Here is a 7,157-nt window from a genome sequence, read left to right on the forward strand (position 1 = left end):
TTTTACTTACCAAAATACCGATCTGGGAGTATCACATGATTCCGTGGATGATAACTTGGAGAGTGCATCCGCTTGATGATTTTCTTAACGAGGAAATTGTTGTAGGGTGAAATGTTCTAGATCGTCGGCCTCATCTTTCACCATCTGAAGATATTTCATCATGACCGGCTCCCTGGCCTTATAGTCACTATTAACCTGGCTGACTATTAGTTGGGAGTCCGAACTAGCATCATTTTTTGTTGCCTCGGCCACCTAACACATTCAAAGGCCAGCCAAAAGGGAATCATACTCAGCCTTATTATTAGAGACTTGAAACTGAAATCTCATTGTATATTTAAACTTATCTCCCTCAAGAGACTAAAAATGATACCAGCACAACATCTGGTTGTTGTAGTACTTCCATCCACAAAAACCTTCCAGATCTAATCCCCTACCGGCTGTAAATCATCAAAGGCCTATGATGCGTGCCATTTATGGCACTCTTAGGCAAGGTTTTCTTCATATTTTTATGGTCGTTTTTAGTCGTTTATGTCGTGTTTTTAGGGAATAATGCTTGACTTGTGTGTTTACGTGTAAGTTTAGAGAAAGGCGTGCTTTTAATGGTTTGCTTATTATTTTATTCATTTCTCGGCTATTTCTCTCGCTTCTCCGTTTATTTAACTTGTTTTGTAGGTGTGTTGAGTTTCCTTGATTTAACCATCAAGGAGGAAGCTCAAGCGCATTCAAAGAATTCAACGGAGCGAAGTTTGAGAAGCTAAGTATGCAACTCAAGCAACCAAGCGCGCTCCGCAAGCACCAAGAAGCTGCCCCAAAGCAGCAGCCAACGCACAGCAGCCCATCCAGCAGCCGTGGGCTGGCCGCGAGCGTGAGGTGGCTGGCCGCGGGCGCAGGTCTCTTGGTCGCGGACGCGGGTGGCTGCAACCCAAAACTGCCACTTTCGAGCAGTAAGTAGTCGCGAGCTGGCCGAGGGTGCGGGCTTGGGGGTGTTCTCCTCCACGGGCGCGACATAGTTCTCTACAGGCACGACTTTTTACTTTAACTTGCGATTTCATTTCTTTTCTCCGTTTTTTTTTATATATTGTATGGTTTTCTTTAGTCTTCATTTATGTAATTCTTTAGTTTAGAATAGTTTCTCTCTCCTCAAAGGAGGATTAGGTTAGTTTAGGAGTCTCTCTATCTATATTAGGAGTAGTTTTAGAGGGAGAAAAGTGAGGGATTTCAATGGAGATTGAGAGATTGATGATACAATGGTGATAATTGTGTTGAAGATCTTCTCTATTATCAATGAGCATTCCTAACTCTATCTCACCTTATTACTTTGTTTAATTTCATGTTTGTTTGATTTGATTTTGATGTTTGATTCTTGATTAGTGTAATTGCTCTTGATACATTGTTGATTCTTGATTTCCATAGTCGATAGTTGATAGATGATGATTCTTGAGTAGTTGTTTGTCTAGAAATTGGGTGAAACTTGTATGATTGATTAATTGTGATTAATTTTGGAATTGTGTTGATTGATTGTTGAGATTAAAGTTATTAATGAAGGTTTGCATGTGTGTAATTCGATTAGGCCTTGAGAATTATGCTAGATTGCAATGTAATTGCTAATTACATGACCAATTGATTTAGGAATTGCAATAATTTATTGGTTTTGATTGTGATTCTCTTTGTTTGTCATCATAGTGAATCCTAGCTTAACATTTAGGAGACAGCTCTTTGATTCCAATTGATTTCTCTTATCATTAGTCTTCACAATCTTTGATTGGCATACTCTTCTCAAGTTGTTGCAATTGACATGATTTCGTTTTTATCCCCGTTCCTACTGTTTAATTTCCTTGGTTACTTGTTTTGTTAGTTTTTTGTATTCTCTCTTTATCTTTATTAGCAATCGAAAGCATTTGAACATTACCGTTCCTTCGGGTTCGACCCTTGACTTACCTCTATACTTGAATTTAGGTTTTTTAAGTGTATATAAATTTAGTTTAACTGAGGGAGGATTAGATAACGGCCTAGTTTTTCCCTCATCAAAATGGCACCGTTGCAGTGGAACGGTGTTTATGTTTGAGTGTTTTTGATTGCTTGAGTCTAGGTCTTTGTATATACTTTACTTTTATTTGATTTTTGTTTGTTTTGTGAAAACAAATTTGGCATGTCTATTATTTCCTCAATATGACAATGAACATTTTTGTGAATATTTCAATAGACTTGATGAATTTTTAGACTCTAATTGTTGTAGTCTTTGGGAGGCTTGTGATATTTGCTATTTTGGTTTGAAAGAGCAAACTATGGATGAAGTTGAAAGCATGCATAATGGTGAATTTAGATTTTTGTCAATAGATGATGCTTGGAATTTCTATGTTTGGTTTGCTCGGGATGTTTATAATAGGGGTAATCATGATTCTAATATTGATGCGCAATGTCTTGATTCTTCTAATGTTAGCATGACTTCCCATGATTTGTTACATAATCCTTTAAGTGAACCTAGAACACATGATTTCAACTCTATTTCCCCTTTTGTTCATGATGATGAGGTGCATGCTCAAGTTGATGCTAATGGTGTTTCAATATTCTTCATTATTTACCATGCCTTCTTGTGATGTGCTTCGTTCCCTTAATGATGAATCTCATGTGTTTGATTGTGCCCCCAGTCCCCATTGTGATGTATATGCTCATGATCTTAATGTTGATTCTTCCAATCTTGATTGTACTTCTTCTTCTCTTGTTGAGCCTTAACCTTTTACATGTTTTGAATCTCTTTTTAATATATTTGAGTCTCAAATTAGGCGCATTAAGCTTGATAACGACCTTGGGCCTAGTAAGAAGATGATTTTTCAATCTATGAGAGGTCAATTAGAGATAATGAAAAATAATTAGGACATCTTGAGGAGGGAAAGAGAAAAAACGAAGAGTTAGAAAGCCAATTGTCATCTATCCTTGACGCTTATTTGTGAAAATTCCCAATTTAATGTGTGTGTTGAGGATGATGGTGATGATTTTGAGCAACCAAGAGAGTGTGAGGATCCCATTGGTGAGCATTTGAGTGATGGTGAAGGAGTTGAGAATGAAGAGGGTGTTGATTTTGATAACCTCAACCCTACTTCCCATCTTAATGAGTCTCTTATGCATGATTGTAATTCTTCTATCCATGAGTATTTGGACTCGATTGAGGTTATGACCAATGTGTTCTCTGAGTGTCAAATGAAAACCCATAGCCTTTTGAGTGAGTTCCTTAAGACTGCTTCATGGGAAAGAGATGAGTTTGAAATGAATTTGCATCCATTCATGCATAGTTTTGAGACTTTGGGCTTTAATAAAGATGTTGGGGGAGTTGTTGTTCATAGTTGTAGTGAAGGGGATTATGTAGTTCCTCTTGGAAAATGGATGTTTGAGGGAGATGATGATCATGAGTTTTATTCTTTTGAGGATTCTATGATTTATTTTCATTCTCTTACTGGTGATTTGAGGCATGGTGGTGAGGAAGAGTTCATTTGTGAGACCATAGCCCCTATTCCCTCCTCTCATGTCCCTTTTTCATGCAATATCAACCACATCCCCTACAATCCTATATCCCTCCCTTCCTTTGTTGATGAGCCTATTGGAGACCCCCTTGTCTATGATGATCTTAACGTCCCTCATTCCTTTATTTTTCAGGAAAAGGGTGATGTTTGCCACCCTAAAATATTTTAGTGAGGAGGATTTGCCTTTTTCTTTTTCTTTCCATTCTTTTATTTCCCCTTCTTCTTTTTCTTATTTTCTTCTTTTTCCTTTTGATCCCTGTTTTTCTTTCTTTTGGCATCTCCCTTCACAAGTTGTTGCAATTGACATACTCTTCTCAAGTTGTTGCAGTTGACATACTCTTCTCAAGTTGTTGCAATTAACAATAATTAGTCTTCACAACTTTTGATTGGCATACTCTTATCAAGTTTTTGCAATTGACATGATTACTTGTTGATCCCCGTTCCTAGTGTTTTATTTCCTTGGTTACTTGTTTTATTAGTTGTTAGTATTCTCTCTTTATCTTTAGCTTCGACCTAGCTTAGGCACCTAAATCGAAAGCATTTGAACATTACTGTTCCTTTGGGTTCGACCCTTGACTTGCCTCTATACTCATATTTAAGTTTGTTAAGTGTTTATAAATTTAGTTTGATCGATGGAGGATTAGATAAAGACCTAGTTTTCCCCTCGTGAGCCTGCCCCTTGTTTGCCTTTGTTGAAGCTTAAAGGTTTTGATGACGAGTAACTTAAACTAAAGCAAACTCATCTAACAAAGGTTTTCAAGTGTTTAATTAGTTTAGGTGAAGTTGATCGTGGTGATGGAGAAAGTAAATGGAACTAAGAAGACATGAGGAGATCTTTATACAAAAAGTTAAACAAAAAAGAAGAAGAGTTCTCTAACAAGAATTAAGTTCTCTAACAACAACTCAGTTCCCTAACAGGAACTTGAAGTCATCAAGCTAAGGTCCCCGGAGGAACTTAGTCTACGTGGAGCCCAAGTAACCTACCTGTACAGAAGCGCGGCGCAGCAATTTAATTTAGCTAAGGTTTTTATCTTCTAGATTATTATTAATATGTTAAGTAGGTTAATGCACGAGATTTTTTGAAAGCGTGGCAAGTTTGCTTGGTAAATGAATTAATAAGGAAAACATAAAAGATAGATTTTAGAAAAGATTTTCTAAAAGATTTTATTTCTTAAAATCGGTTTGTTAAAAGATATGATTCTTTTAACAATCTCTTTCTATCTTATTTTTCCCGAAAAGATTTTCTTCAAATATGACTTTTATAAAACCGTGTTTTAAAGATAAGTTAAGTTAACTTATTTATCTGTTAGAAAACCTACTTGCTATACAAGTCATACTTGTATAAATAGTAGAGATCAAAATGGTTTAAGGTTTTTGCGAGTTTATGAGCGGAGAAATCACTAAGCATTAATTGAGTAAGTTTACCAAGCTTCTAACTTTTACATTAGTTCCGGATTTCATGCATAGCTTGCCTATCATATACTAGGTGTCATAGATTTGTATTGGTTGGGTTATTTGGGTGAGTTTGTTATATTTTTACATCGCATACAGGTTGTGTAAGCTTCTAGTGTGAAGCTGAGAGTTTTGTACTTTGGCCGTACGAGTGAATCTAAGTGTGGTACTTAGATTGGGTAGGATAGGGTCCTATCGAGTAGCAAGTGTTGAACTTGTGTTTCAAGGTCTGTGTTAATAGGTTGTAACTTGGTGTTTGCCCTATTATAGTGAAGTGGTTTGTGTTTGAAATCCCTAAGGTAAGGTCAAGGTTTTACTACCTGTAGGCGTCGCTCGAAGTGCGCCTACGTTAAAAGCATGTTGTGAATATGCTTGGCACTCATAGGAAGTGGGAATGGACATAATACGATTAGGGACAAGGAAAGTAGGGAGCCGCCAACAAGTTTTTAAGGAACTTGTAAACCGTTCACGGATCATAAAAGGCAATAACGAATAAAGGGACAACGCAGGCAACAACGATTGACCCGTGAAGGTTACACCCCATTCATAATCCATGAGATTACTAACTCCATATGGTTCGGAACCACGAAAGGAGGATCGGGGATGATGGTACGAAGTGAGTCATGGAGTCACATTCGCCCGTATTGGCCTCTACTCAATTCTTATATTGAAAAGCATTCCTGTGATCTCAAAGGCATACAAACAAAATATTCAATTTGCTCCAAACTATTATTTAACTAAATTGGTTGAATATTAATGCACACATATAATTCTAAAATATTGGTGATCACTTGAATTAATTAACAAGATTAAAAAGGATCCTAAACCGGTTGTCCAAATTATCTTATTAGGCGTGATTTTCAATTACATATTCCCTTTAACATGCAATATGGTGATAAATATAATAGAGCAAACATTAATATTGGAAGCAATTTAATCACAATTCCAACAACGTAAAATCCTTAGAAAAATAATAGAAATAAAAGGAACATGATTCTTACTTTGATTTTGTTTGTTTGCAACTACAAAATAATAAACGGGTTAGTAACTTCAAAGAAATAATAAAACAATGATTAAATTAAATTAAATAAAGTAGAGTTGATTTGGGGCCAAACCCTCAAACAGTTCTACCTTTCACGCCTTGGCTTAAGGACAGAACCACGGGTAAAGTATGGACTCCTTTGAGCACTTGAAGAAGGAATTTTGAAATAAGAAGGGTAGGCTAGTGTTTAGGCTAAAGCATAGAAGAGAGATAAATAAATTAGAGAATTAATTGGTGCCCCGTACATTAGAAATGAGGCGGTATTTATAGGGAAAATGTGCTGAGGGAGCACACGGAACCCTAAAATGATAAAAATCCTAAAAAGGTATCCCGTGACACGGAAAACTGTACTGTGACACGGGAAGTCCCACCGTCAGACGGTAAACTTTCTAGTGACACGGTACATTTTTAGTTTGACGCGGGAAATTTTCAGAAAACGGGAAAGAAAACGCGTTAAGGGTTTACGCGGAAAAGACACGGAATGTCTAGTGTCACGGCAGACTTCCCGTGTCACGGGAAATCCCACCGTCAGACGGGAAGGATTCCCGTGACACGGTGGCTGTCTACCGTGGCGCGGGAATTTCCAGCCCACTTTTCTGTCTAAATACATTTTTAACCCTAATTTCATTCGGCATTTTAAGTGCCAATTGATGATTTTGGGCCTTTTCTGAGTTATTATTATTTGGGCCACAATAAGAAAATAATTAAATAAAAATAAACAAAAGGTTTGGGCCAAAAATAAAAAAGGGTTTGGGCTAAAATAAAATAATAAGTTTGGGCTGAAATAAAAACTATGCTTTTACCAAAGATCAAGACCAATCCATGGACCGTTAAAAAATATGAATTTAATTAAATACGATTTTTTAAGCACTCTCGGGATTAAATACTAAACCCGACCAATAGTGGCGGTGAAAGGTTGTTCATCATCGAGTTTGGTTTTGGGGAGACATTTTTAGGTGTCTACAGAAGCCCCCACTTTGACTGAGTTTGTAGAAACGTCAGTTTCGAAAAACGATAGTCAAAGTAGCCGGTAGGGACGAAGAATGATTTAAGACGTTCTACGATCCTAAATCATTCTATATACACCAATACCTGCAGAAAAATGTTAGTTCTACAGATAAAAGATTAAAAGGATAGAATACGTA

The sequence above is a fragment of the Chenopodium quinoa genome, unplaced genomic scaffold, assembly GCF_001683475.1.
Source record: "Chenopodium quinoa cultivar QQ74 unplaced genomic scaffold, ASM168347v1, whole genome shotgun sequence".
Taxonomy (NCBI): Eukaryota; Viridiplantae; Streptophyta; class Magnoliopsida; order Caryophyllales; family Amaranthaceae; genus Chenopodium; species Chenopodium quinoa.